Source organism: Delphinus delphis, chromosome 12, assembly GCF_949987515.2.
Source record: "Delphinus delphis chromosome 12, mDelDel1.2, whole genome shotgun sequence".
NCBI classification, from domain to species: domain Eukaryota; kingdom Metazoa; phylum Chordata; class Mammalia; order Artiodactyla; family Delphinidae; genus Delphinus; species Delphinus delphis.
Genome location: NC_082694.2, coordinates 77,982,196 through 77,995,163, shown reverse-complemented (window position 1 = coordinate 77,995,163; position 12,968 = coordinate 77,982,196). Strand labels below are relative to the sequence as shown.

Sequence of the window (12,968 nt, the reverse complement as noted above, 5' to 3'; positions counted from 1 at the left end):
TTTTTAAAAACTACTTTGTCCCAATGAAACTTTGGAACCCACGCTTTTAAAAGGTTTTGTTATTGTTGTTTTTGTTTTGTTTTTGTGCCAAGCCTGCTCATTTATTTCCTATTATTTAAATTGAGGAAATAGAAAACTGGCCATGAAGGCTTCTGATGAGTACACGATGAATCATGTCACCACAGCATTTGGTATCAGGTAGACATTGGAGGGTCCCTCTGGTGCCTCCCCAACGCCCCAATCCCAGGGGTGCTGTGAGTTCCTTTGGGCTTTTAGAAAGGGAGATTCACAAATGCTTCTTTGAAACTCCTTGCTCAGATGTGCTTCCAAATTCAGAATTTTTCAGATTTTAGAAAGGTAATAGAGTACAGATAATAGCATGTTATACGTACCCCCAGTCTGGAGCACTCATCCTTCTGATGAAAAACTTGTTCATCCTGAGTGGGATAAATACAAACTAAAAATAGTCTCAGGTACCATCAGGCCAGCTTTTGCCTCCAGATGAGATATGAAAAAAAAACAACCACTGCATTTTCAGAGCATTTTGGATTTTGGAATTGCAAATAAGGGAATGTCAGAAAATAGCTTACGGCTCCATTGATTACTTCTGAAAGTACTCAAGGGCGCAGGTTTCAAACCTCAACAGTTCAGGGGAAAAAAAACATACACGTGCATTTACAAACTATAGGAAAGACAGGATGGGAGACGGATCATACAGTAGGTGCAATGCTGGATGCCGACTGGAATTCTTATCCTTATTACACTCCAGTAAGCAACACGGCCAGGTTCATTTCAAGTTTAAAATGAAGGCTTACGAGCTAGAAGTATAGGTCCAGAAGAGTGGATTTGGGGGGCTTTGTCGGGGCAATTCCGGAATGCGTCTGTCAGAGAAAGAAGTTCCCTGTTGTTTCCAACTTAAAACAACAAATAAAAAGGAGCCTCAAGGAAGTAGATCGAGAACTTTTCAAACACGTTTTCTTAAAAGATCAGGCAAAAAGGGAGACTGACAATGTTTAATTCATTTACGGGCACACCTCGGAGATCATGTGGGTTCGTTTTCAGATCACCGCAATAAAGCGAGTCACATGAATTGGTTTCCCAGTGCATATAAAAGTTATGTTTACACTAAACTGTAGACTATTAAGTGTGCAAGAGCACTGTGTCTAAAAATGTACGTACCTTAATTTTTAAAATTTAAATTTAATTGCTAAAAAATGCTAACCATCATCTGAGCCTTCAGCAAGTTATAGCAGTCACATCAAAGATCATTGATCACAGATGACCAAAACAAATATAATAAAAATGAAAGAGCTTGAAATATTGCCAGAATTACCAACATGTGACACGGAGACATGAAGTGAGCAAATTCTGTTGGAAAAATGGCTCAGACTTGATCGACTGAGGCTTGCCACAAACTTTCAATTTGTAAAAAAACGCAATATCTGTGAAGTGCAGCAAAATGAGGTATGCCTGTATTCTTTGCAATATTCCTGGGTCACAAATATTATTAACTTCAGTTCAAAAATTAGAAAACTCAGTAAGCCTAAGACATCTGCCCAAGGGAAAAGCCAGGGTTCCAGCCAGGTCTGTGGGCTTCAGATGCACTCACCCTGCAGCCCTGGGATGGTCTCACGGAACTTCTAGGTGCACATGTCACCTCTCTGGATCTCAAAGCGTTGGCATCCTCTCCTTCCTAGGGTGGGTGGTAAGGAGAGACCACGCTTTGAAAGCACACAGACATGGTTTCAGGTGCCAGCTGTGCAACCTTCCTCATGATGTGACATTATGCAAGTTTCTTAACACCTGTGGACCTCAGTTTCCCCATCCACAGAATGGGAATATCTGTTTTTTAAAGCTCTTTAGGGGATTGCTAAAAGTGGATATTAAATGCTCATTATTCAGAAGGTTTTGCTGCCACCCACATTTTACACAAGGAAACACAAGACTCAAAGAGATGGCGTAACTTGCGAAAGCCCAGGCTGCCTCGAGTGGGTTTTCTCTGTCTCTCTACTCCAGGTGCCAGGCATCCGGCCTCACCGTTGCTACTGGAAGAGCCTGAGTTTGGATGCCACTGGGAATGAGACAGCTTGACGCTGTGTTGAGATAGTTGTGTGTCTGGCACTGTTCCTCACGGTCCTAAAACGATTATGCATTTTAATTTATTCTAAAACCCGGAAATCATCAAACCAAATGATTTTTTAAAACAGACATTAACTTAAAACAGAAGGGCATTCTGCAGTGACCAAAGCATCTCTGAGGTCAACCCTCCACATCCCAGGCGGTGGTGATCCTGGAACGTGGGAGTGAGCTGGTGACGGTCCTTCCCACCGCTGCTGAGCTCCTGCATCCCTCCTGGCTCTCCCTTTTGTCGATAGCCTTGACTTTCAACTATTTATTCGGATGCTCAATCAGACTTGGCTCCCTTTCTACGAGGGGGCGCAAGGTTTCTCTGTTTTTTGAAAACACCCTCGGCTCTCCCCATCCCAGCTCTGTCTCTGAAACCTTGCTGACTAAGGCTGCCAGGTTTTGCTTCTTCACCTGTCACTTTGGGACAGAAGCCCAAGGGTTTATTAGAATCATCTGCTAGGTGTTGGAAGCACGCTTCTAAGTTACCAAATCCAACCTTCCCGTATTACCTACAGTGAAAGTGAAGTACAGTGGTCTCCTCTGATCCTCAGGGAATATGTTCCGGGACCGCCAGTGGAAACTACAGATAGTACTGAACCTTACATGTACTATGGTTTTTCCTATACACACATGCCTATGATGAAGTTTACTTTATAAATTAGGCACAGAGATAACACCAGTAACTAATAAAAAATAGACCCATTATAACAATATGCTGTAATAAAAGTTACGTAAATGTGGCCTCTCTCTCAAAGTATCTTATTAGATAAATTTAATGTCTTTTCCATCTTCACTAAACACTCCTTATGTAGCCGTGACTTTTGCCGTACGAGGTGTCACAGCAAAACCAGCATGAACCTCTTACTCTAGATCTTACCAACCTCAGCAAAGATGTTTTTCTTTCTTTATTACGTTGAGAATTCTCACCTTTTCACTGAAAGGAAGCACTGCTTCCTTTCGTACTGCTTCTCTTCGGCGCATCCGAATTGCCAGCATCACTACTCTTGCCCATTATTAAGTAAAACAACGGTTCCTTGAACCCAAGCAACGTGATACGGCCACAGTCTATCTGATAACCAAGATGGGTACTAAGTGACTCACAGGAGGGGTGCGCTGGACAAAGGGATGATTCACATCCCAGGGGGGACGGAGCGGGAGGGTGCTCGATTTCATCACGCTCCTCAGAACGGTGCACAATTTAAAACGGATGAGTTGGGCTTCCCTGGTGGTGCAGTGGTTGAGAGTCCGCCTGCCGATGAAGGGGACGCGGGTTCGTGCCCCGGTCCGGGAGGATCCCACATGCCGCGGAGCGGCTGGGCCCGTGAGCCGCGGCCGCTGAGCCTGCGCTCCGCAACGGGAGAGGCCACAACAGTGAGAGGCCCGCGTACCGCAAAAAACAGAGAAAGAACTGTTGAGTTGTTTATTTTTGGACTTTTCCACTTAATATTTTCAGACCGAAGTTGACCGTGGGTACCTAAAACCGGGGCGGTGGGGGGACCACCGTGCCTGTCCCTCCTCCCCCACGCAGGCAGCGAGGGCAGGGCTGAGAGCAGAGCCTGCTTTTCGCCGTCCAGGCTTGTACTTTTCTCTTTCAGGCTTCCTCTCCCTGCAACGTGTCAGGTGCGATTCAGGTGCACCACAGACAACACCCATGGGGAGGGAGGGGGCGGTGTTGCCGTAAGAGGTGAAACAATGACTTCCCCCTTCCTCCCCGCTCTCCCCGACACTCTCCAAGCTCCATTTTAGGTGTGTGTTTCCTGCCTGGAGTGAGAGCTATCTGAGGCCAGGGACAAAGCCATCTCGATCGCTGCGTTCCATCTAGCTCAGCACAAGGCAGGAGCCTGTCCCGTACACATTTGCTAAGCAAATGAGTGAATGATCTTATTTTTATGCTTGATCCATCATAAAACTGCAATTCAGCTCTTTGGGGGCATCCCGTTTCCCCAGTTTATTTATATTTTTAACATCTTTAGTGGAGTATAATTGCTTTACAGTGGTGTGTTAGTTTCTGCTGTATAACAAAGTGAATCAGCTATACGTATACATATATCCCCATATCCCCAGTTTCATTCAATGAAGTCATTAAATAAGCGGACACCAGACTCAGGCCCTGAGATAACTGCCAATAGAAACGGATCTGTCTGCAGAGCTAAGCTGGACCAGGTAAGCGTGTTGCTGGCAAACATGGCACTGTTTTCAGGACAATGGGTTCTCAGACCAGGGAAATTCGGCTTCTAAATGACCCAGGAAAGGCTAGGAGTGAGCCATTCTGTAATCGCTTTTCTACCTCCATCTTCCTAGACATGACTTACACTGACAGACGGAATCCCAACCACCCCTGCATCTGTAGGGCCACTGACCCACATTTTCTGACCTTCTTGCTTCTGTTCCTAGATCCCTGGGGTGCACCTGTCATGCTTTCCGTTCATACGTTCAGTTCTAAGATCAACTGAATTTATTTCAGCGACAAACTAGCAACCCATTCTTGGGCAAAGGAAGCTACTTTGAGCATCACCAAACATGTTTTCTGAACTAGGACACGCCAAACTCCTCTTCTCTTCACCACTTCTAGGAACCAAGCCTCAGTCAACTGCCGAAAGCCTCGTTCATGCTGTGCTGAGAACAAAACCCTAATAAAGTCTCTAAATATTTACTGTGGGTCCGAGTCACAGCCCTGACCGGTTCCACCGCCGTTAGAATCTGCTTGCATACTCCAAACGCAATTATTTTAAATCACTGACGTGCCAGCCAAGGAGACGACAAGGCTGTGTACGCCAGCATGAAGAGCAAGTCGGGCCCAGTTTTAAATTCTGGCCCTGCCACTTGCTAGCCGCCAGACTCTGTGCAAGGGACCTTTCCCCGTTTCCTTTACTGTCAAAAGGGCATGATAATACCAATGTCACAGAGTTGCAGTGATGGTTTGAGAAAATGTCTATCCATAGATAGGGTAACTTAAAAAAAGAACAGGAAGCTAAACATGCCCAGAATAAAAAATGTGAAGCATTCATGTTAAAGTATTGTCTGACAGAGGAGCCAGAACATGCAATGGGGAAAGGTCAGTCTCTTCAATAAATGGTGTTGGGAAAACAACAGCCACGTGCAAAAGAACCAAACTGGGCCACTATCTTACACCATACACAAAAAGTAACTCAAAACATAGACTGAATGCAAGACCTAAACCCATAAAACTTCTAGAAGAAGACGCAGGTGGTAATCTCCTTGATGTAGGTCTTGGCAATGATTTTTTTGGATTTGACACCAAAAGCAAAGAAAACAAAAGCAAAAATAAGCAAGTGGGATTACATCAAATTAAAGTATTCTCAGAGTAACATGTTTTTGAAACTCAGCCTGTTTGTTGCCATTTCAAATTTGTTCCCCTTTGAGGAAATCAAAGTGTTGCTGATTTGCAGTATCGCCATGTTGTAGAACACTGTTTTATCTGGTGAGAGATAACTCAAAGATTAACCAGCAGTGCTTAGAACCTGAGCGTGGGCGATCTTTAACCTTCCCAGATAATGAATGGATCTCTGAAGGCCAGAATTAGTCCAAAGAGCGCCCCACCATGGTTCTAAGAGGACCCAGAGGCCCAGTAACTGAGAACTCTTTCCTAATCAGTATAACTAAATAACAGCAAGTGTGAAGTGGGCCCCATGCCAGACCCTATAAATACATAAGATCATTCACTTCCTAGAAGGCAAGTCTCATTATTGCCATTTTACAGGTACAAGAACTGAGGCTCAGACAGGTTAGATACTCCCTCAGGATCCCACACTTAGGACACAGTAGTAGTACAGTTTGAGCTCATGGCTGGTTCCCAAAGTCCGCTTTCTTCCCAAACACCATGTTGCCTTGTCAGGTAATTCATGTAGCCTTTGCGAAAGGATTTTGACCAAGATGAAATAGGAGCCAGAGGCTACTATAAGTGGATGAGTGAAGACTCAGCAAGGGGGCTTCCCTGGTGGCGCAGTGGATGGGAACCCACATGCCAATGCAGGGGTCATGGGTACGAGCTCTGGTCCGGGAAGATCCCACGTGCTGCGCGGAGCAACTAAGCCCGCGCACCACAACTACTGAGCCTGTGCTCTAGAGCCCGCATGCCACAACTACTGAAGCCCCTGCGCCTAGAGCCTGTGCTCTGCAACCAGAGAAGCCACTTCAATGAGAAGCCCGCGCACTGCAATGAAGAGCAGCCCCTGCTTGCTGCAACTAGAGAAAGCCCGTGAGCAGCAACGAAGACCCGACGCAGCCAATAAATTAAAAAAAAAAAAAAAAAAAAGACTCAGCAAGGAAAGCAGGGCTGGCTCCTGCCACATGCCTCTCTCCCCCGACACTGCTCACAGAACTGAGGGGCTCGGGAGTCATCACCCATCCATCGCTGCGAGGGCCTGACCGAGGGCTTGCCAGGTGGGCGGTGCTAAGAGAGCTGTATTTCAGCCGCAAAGTACAGGCTGCCTGATTCAACCATAAAGGGGTGGGTGGCTAGTCAAGTCACCATCTCTGGGCTTCACATCTCCCTGCCTTTTTCCCGATCACACCACTTCTTCGAAGGTGTCATAAGGATCTCTTTTCATGACTGTCTTTACCCCCAGACTACATTCTTTGAAAGCAGGAATAGTGTTCATGTTTTTTAAATCCCCAGTTCCCCAAAGTGTATTTGGTACAGAGTAGATGCTCAGTTAATGGAAGGTGCATAAAGAAAGAAATGGATTGATTCAGCATCAACTCTGGACAAGATGACTAGAGCATGCCTCCACTCCTGAGATTTTATAGCTTAATTATTCCTAAATCAGTTCTTGATCTCTGGGCGGTGGTCTGGGGTCTCTTTAACACTGACACCTCCCAACAGGAGAAGAACATTATGCGCCCTTCAGGCTTTCAACTTTGTAAAGCAATCCCTGTAAACTACTCCATTCAATCCTACAAAAACAAGCAAATGTAACCATTCAGACAGATGCTATCAACCCCATTTGAAAGGTTGAAACTGAGGCCCATGTGAGTGAACTGACTGCCCCAGGGCTGGAATTGGACAATGAGGCTGCTGACTCCCTGGTTTTTTCATGCTACCACGGTGCTTTTCCAGCTCATTACTAACAGGCCTAGAGCACTGGCAATGTGAAGGGAGAAAGGGGAGGGATGGGAAAGAAAAGAGTGTGTAGTGAAGGGAAAAATAAAAGGGAAAAGGGGGGCAGCTTCTCTGGAGGGTGTCGCTGACAGCTGACCGCCGGTGACCCAGGGCCGGACAGCTCTGAACTCCTCGCCCAGGGCTGACTTGGGAAGGTCTCCTGGGTTCTCAGTGTCCCCGGCTCACCCGGCTGCATTTAAGCCCTGAGAGTAAAAGCAAACTGAACGCTTCTGGGTGCTGAGCAAAAACAGGAAGTCACAAGTGCCTTGACTCTCCTCCCAACTTGAGTCCCCAACAGTGGGGTCAAAGGTGTGCGAGGGACCTGACAGGCCGCTCTCTGGCAGTGGCCTCCATGGGACTCCAGTGGGGAAACGGGGGAAAACCCTTCAATGAGTCTCCCAGCACATGGGTTTGGGGGAGCTCTGTTGGTCCTCTGGGAGCAGGACCTGGAAGCCCTCGGGGTGGCCAGGCAGCGAGCTGGGCTTTTGCACGCCAGCTCCATCACTTTTCCATGCATTCAACAAAATCTCAGCACGGACGATGTGCTAAAAGCAGAGTGACCTGAGGGAAATAGCTCACTTTGAGCTTAGTTTTGTCATCTGCAGAGTGGGGACGGCCCCTACCCCACAGAGCTGCCTTGAAGATGAAAGGAAATCAACATCAACGGGCTTCTGCATCACACTTGGGTCTATTATTAGCACCGAGGCAGCGGGCTACCCACTGTGTGCCTGAGACTGTGATGCCTCTGCCGCCCTCCCAGAGCTGGGGGCAGGAGGGAGTGTGGCCAGGTCTGTCCCCACCTCTTTCCCCGACTCTCCTCTCACAGGAGCCTGGGGCCAGGAAGAGGTGACGTTCTGCCAGCCCCCAGCCTGGGCCCAGCGCCCATGTTTATGACTGTTTATTTCAGAGCAAATAGAAAGGAGAAATTAGAGCCATAAAAGACAGAACAACAGACCAATAAAAACCAGCTCCCAGAAGAGTCAGAAGAAGGAAGAGAGGCAAAACTGTCACCATAGCAACACAAGACAGAAGCAGGCAGGAAAAACAGCCCCTGCTCTGCCCTCTCTCTTCACAGCAAAGCAAGCCCTCAGACCCCCTTTGGGGCTCAGTGAAAGCCAACGACCCACCCTAAAGCTCTGGCCCCCGGGCCCAGACGCCCAGCCCGACCTGGCTAGCAGCCACCCTCCTCGTGCTGGCCCAGCACACGTCCCAGCCCTCCGTGGTCCCAGCCCAGCTTTCTGTGCCCTGGGGACACAGCACTGTGCAGATGGCCCAGGCCCAACCGGAGTGATGGTGACCAGCAAAAGAGGGGAAAAGTTTCTAACAGGGAAAGGAAGGAAGGCCAGAGGGCTGGGGGGGGAGACCGAGGCCCTGAATCCCAGCTCCACTACTCTGCCCTGGGTTCCCCCGGGAGCAGGCAGCCGGGAAACAAGGGCATGGGAGGGGAGGCCAGGGCCAGGATGGTGGACCCTGCACTCCCACCAGCAGGGGCGGAATTCTGGGGAACTGGGGGTGGGGTCAGCAAAGAGACCTGGAGGTCTTAAATGACAAAGCTCTTGGTCCTGGTCTCTGGGGTCACTCGTCAGCAAGTCAGGACAGCTTGGAGGAGGACCCAGGGACCCGCTGGCCCGTCTTGCCAGAGACCGGTCGGTCCTTCGGCTGGCAGGCAAGACAGGTGTCTCCACCAAACAGCCGGGCTGGCCCGGAATCAGCCTTTTGGGAAGTGGGTCAAATTGTTCCCAAAGCTCAGGATCCGTCAAGTCCCTTTCTTCAGACTGGGATTCTGAGATGGAGGAGAGTGATGGCAAGGAGGCCTGGGTGCGGTGCACAGCAGCTGGCTGGCTGGCTAGGAAGAGTCCCTGGCAGGTGGCAGCATTAGAGTCCAGGTGTGCAGGCCCTAGGGACGGGGGTCATCTCTGCCTCTGGGGCTGTAGAGAGTGCTGGGGAGCCGGGCCTCTGGTGGTGGGCATGGGGAAGCAAAATCGGGGGTCTCCTGGGAGAATGGCTTTGGAGCTGAAGATACCTGGCGTTGGGGGTTGGGGGAGGAGGTTGAGTGGCTGAGGGGCGAGGGAGGTGACCTGGAACACAAGCAGGAGGCTGTCCTCGGGAGAAGGGGCAGTGGGGCGCCTAGTCGGACATCTGGACGGCGATCTCTGGAGAAGGGCTAAGGGACTGGGTCCTCGGCTCTCCCTCCCGCCCTCCCCCGAAGGCTGCGTCCGGAGCTGGGGAAGGATGGCAGTGCTCGCCGGGTGCCTCCCGAGCCCGCTTCCCTGCAGGCCCCCGGCCGCGCTCCCCGCCGCGTCCCCGCCGGGCCCGCGCCCCGCTCACCCCGTGCCGCCGCCGCCGCCCTGCTCGGCCGCCGGTCTGCCGCTGCCCCAGCCGCCACCGCTGTGGACGCCTCTCCCGCGGCCGCCGCAGCCTGCGAGACGGCCCCGCAGCCCCGCCCCGCCCCGCCTCGCCCCGCCCCGCCTCCAGCCCCGCCTCCAGCCCCGCCGGCTGCGGCCGCCCCGCCCCGGCCCCCGGGGAGCCCCACCCCCGCCGTCTCCAGGCAGGGTCCGCAGACCCGCGCCAGATCCCTTGCGCAGACCATCTCCGCACGCAGAAACCCCTGCCCTTTTCTAGGCCTTGGCCGCTGGCTTTGCCCTCCAGGAGGAAGCCCGGATGTGCCCCTGCTGCTTCTACACACGGAATCCCTCCGTACCCACTCTTCCTCTAAAAAAAAAAAAAAGACGGGAGAAAGGCCCTTTGATCCACCCCTGGACGCACACCCGCCCTCACATTACTGCTCATGCACCCAGTCAAGCCGTCCCAAGCTCCACCCCACTCCCTAATTAGTCTGACTCCTGATCCCAGCTTTCTGCCCTGTCCTCCCCGCACGTACTATTAACAGATTCCCAGCCCTGGGGGCCGCCGTTATCTGATGGGACCACCAAAAGAAGTTTTTGCAAATACTTAGTCCAAAAAATGTAATTACCCTTAAGAGCAAGTCTGCAAAAACACTTGAAAAAATTCTATGAGGCAAGGGAAAGTAGGGGATTACAGTGTCGTTGTCATGATCATTGTTTTAAAACATCTGCCATTAGAGAGAGAGATTCAGGAAACCAGAGAGGGCTGCGCAGTGCCAAACAGGTTGTGAGTCAGAGCTCCTGTTGAGGGGGCCCTTCCAGAGGCCCAGGCCTCTTCTGCTTCCTTTCCCAGTCAATCATGAAACTTTATCAAACCCCTACAATGGGCCAAGCCATATGCTGGGGGCTGTGTCAGTTGCTGCAGGAATGTGCGGGTTGCAACATAAGGCGCCCAGGTCCTGGAGTGCAGAAAGCTTTAGGAGACCTTGGCCAAGTCCTTTTACTTTCTGAGTTCCAGGGTCCCCTGCAGGACTTGATGTGCCAACCCAGCCTCCTCCAGACTCTGACAATCAGTCTGAAGAGCTTCCATGAGCTGCTCAGCACAGCTCATGCTCTGAGTTTTGGCAAGAATTCAGACAAGGGCCAGGAGGGCATGGTCTAGTTAGAATGAAACAGTCTCCCAATGGGTAGGGGTCTTTCGGGTCAGAATGAACACGTCCCCATTTTTTATTTGTGTCAATCAAGGTGCCGGTACCTGGACCAGACCCTGTTGTGAATCCCCGCAAAGACGATCCATTTTTACTTTGGGTGGCTCTGTGGAAAAATCCTTCTTGCTACACCACCATACATGATAAAGATGACAGTGAAATTAAACTGTCAATGAGGGGGCAAGTAGGTTGAGACTAAATTTCAGTGGTTTTTATTCACAATATACATTTTTTAAAATGAACCTTAATGTCTTAATTAAACTAAATTTAAACCCAACTGTTCTAATTTCAAGGACATCCTTGTCATGTATTTATTGTTTTAAAGAGATGTCTTGAGCTTGGACAAAGTGTCAGGCACAGTGCTAAACGATGGAATCAGGACACATGTCCCTGGCCTGAGGAGTAGACAGACTGGTTGCCAGCCCAGTTTATGACAAGGCAGAATAGGAAACAGGCTAAGATAGAGGTATTTGCTCTGTGGGCTCAGGACAAGAAGGAGTTCATTGTGATTGGGGAAAATTGGATTCAGATCCTTTTAAGCTGAACCTTGAGGGATGATAAGACTTCAGTAGGCAGGAAATGGGGTCAACGGCACTCCAGGTGGAGGGACAAAGGAGGCGCTCAGGTGGGAAGAGGTCCGGTGTGGTCACAGTACCAAGGGCTGGACAAAGTGAGGCTGAGAGTAGAGCCCCTGAACAGCAGCCTGAGAAGGCTGCACTTGACCCTGGGAGCTCCCGGGGCCCAGACAGCCTTGACTGGAGCCACAAGTAAAGAGACTGGTAGGGGGCTGGGGGAAGAAAAGGAGGCAGCAGTGAGAATGATCAGGAGAGAACTACCATCATGAACCAGGGGCTGAGCGCCGCTCTCCATGCACCAGGTTCCGCTCCTTCACATTTGGAAACGCATTCTCTGAAGCATCTGCAGTGCTGAGAATGATACTTGGCACAAACTGGTACACAATAATATTTACTGAATGAACAATAAGGTTGCAAATGATGGGCATCCCCTCTGGAGACAAAACAACAAGGGCTGATCCCATCCAGGGCTCCTCTCCATCCACTGAGATCCTAGGACAGGTGGAACATTCCTTCTAAATCCCTGGACAAATTAGATTTCCCTTTCGCAGCATAGCTCCTCTTCTTCCTTCGAAAGACATTTCTGCTTCTGAACCTTTGCTCATGTGTATAAATATAAACGTACCTCGGATGTCTCCCTCCTCCATCTCCAGCTACTAAAGACCACTGGTTCCAATGCTAATGATGCCTTCAGGACAGTGGTGGAGTACAGGCTCACACTTCTTTCTTCTGAATTCCTATAAAGTTGACAATCTGAGCCACTTACTCCTCAATTCATCACATATGCAAGTTTCTTGAGGACAAGGACCTTATCTGAGACACAGATAAAACCCCCATTTTATTTGGAGTCAAAGCTGAGCATAAATTCTGATTCTGTCACTCACTAGCTGTGTGAACCCAAGTTACTTAGGCCTTTAGAGTTTCAGTTTTCTCATCTCTAAAATTATACTAATAAGACTTACCTCAGAAGGTTGATGTGAGGGATGATGTCAACTCTTTGTAGCTGTGAAAGAAAGAATAGTTGTGTGCGTGTGTGCGTGTGTGTGTGTGTGTTGCCTCCTAGTGCCTTGAATAATGCTGGCCATACAGTAAGTGCTCATTTCAGACTTGGTGGTTGGTGGGTTGATTCATAGATGAGGACTTCGAGTGGAGGCTGAACCCCTACAGTTCTCTCTGCTTGCTACTCCACGGGAAGGAGTCTCATTTTGCCCTTCCACTTCACTTGGTTCCCCAGGAATTCTACAGTGCTTGCCCTTTGGCATTACTATAATGGCTTCCAAAGCTGGTGGGTTTTCTTGCCAATTACAGGCCAGGGTTCCTTTATGTAACTAAAGGTTTCTACAGAAACGTGGCCTAGACTTCAGAGGGAGCATAGTAGATTTGATGATGAATATTGGGCCAATTTTCATGGCTGACACACTGCACACTTCCTTGTTGCAAAACGTCACAGCCCAAGCTACGTAGAGAAACTTGGTAATGGCTGAAAATCCTTGCCTGTGGCTGAATTGGAGCCTATGACTTAACACAGTTGAATTCATCACTTTTTAAATCACTGAGTGTGTTAGGCTCTTTCAGACCTCCCTTTCTTTGC

General features: G+C 49.5%; 1 protein-coding gene across 1 annotated transcript in view; it reads right to left on the bottom strand.

The window, feature by feature from the left end:
- The window catches only part of CYRIA (CYFIP related Rac1 interactor A), a 108,073-nt gene extending 98,382 nt beyond the window's left edge, over positions 1–9,691 (bottom strand). The window contains exon 1 of the mRNA XM_060027069.1: positions 9,578–9,691. The gene's annotated coding sequence lies outside the window, so the exon portion shown is untranslated. The remainder of the gene's footprint in view (positions 1–9,577) is intronic.
- Positions 9,692–12,968: the final 3,277 nt, after the last annotated feature.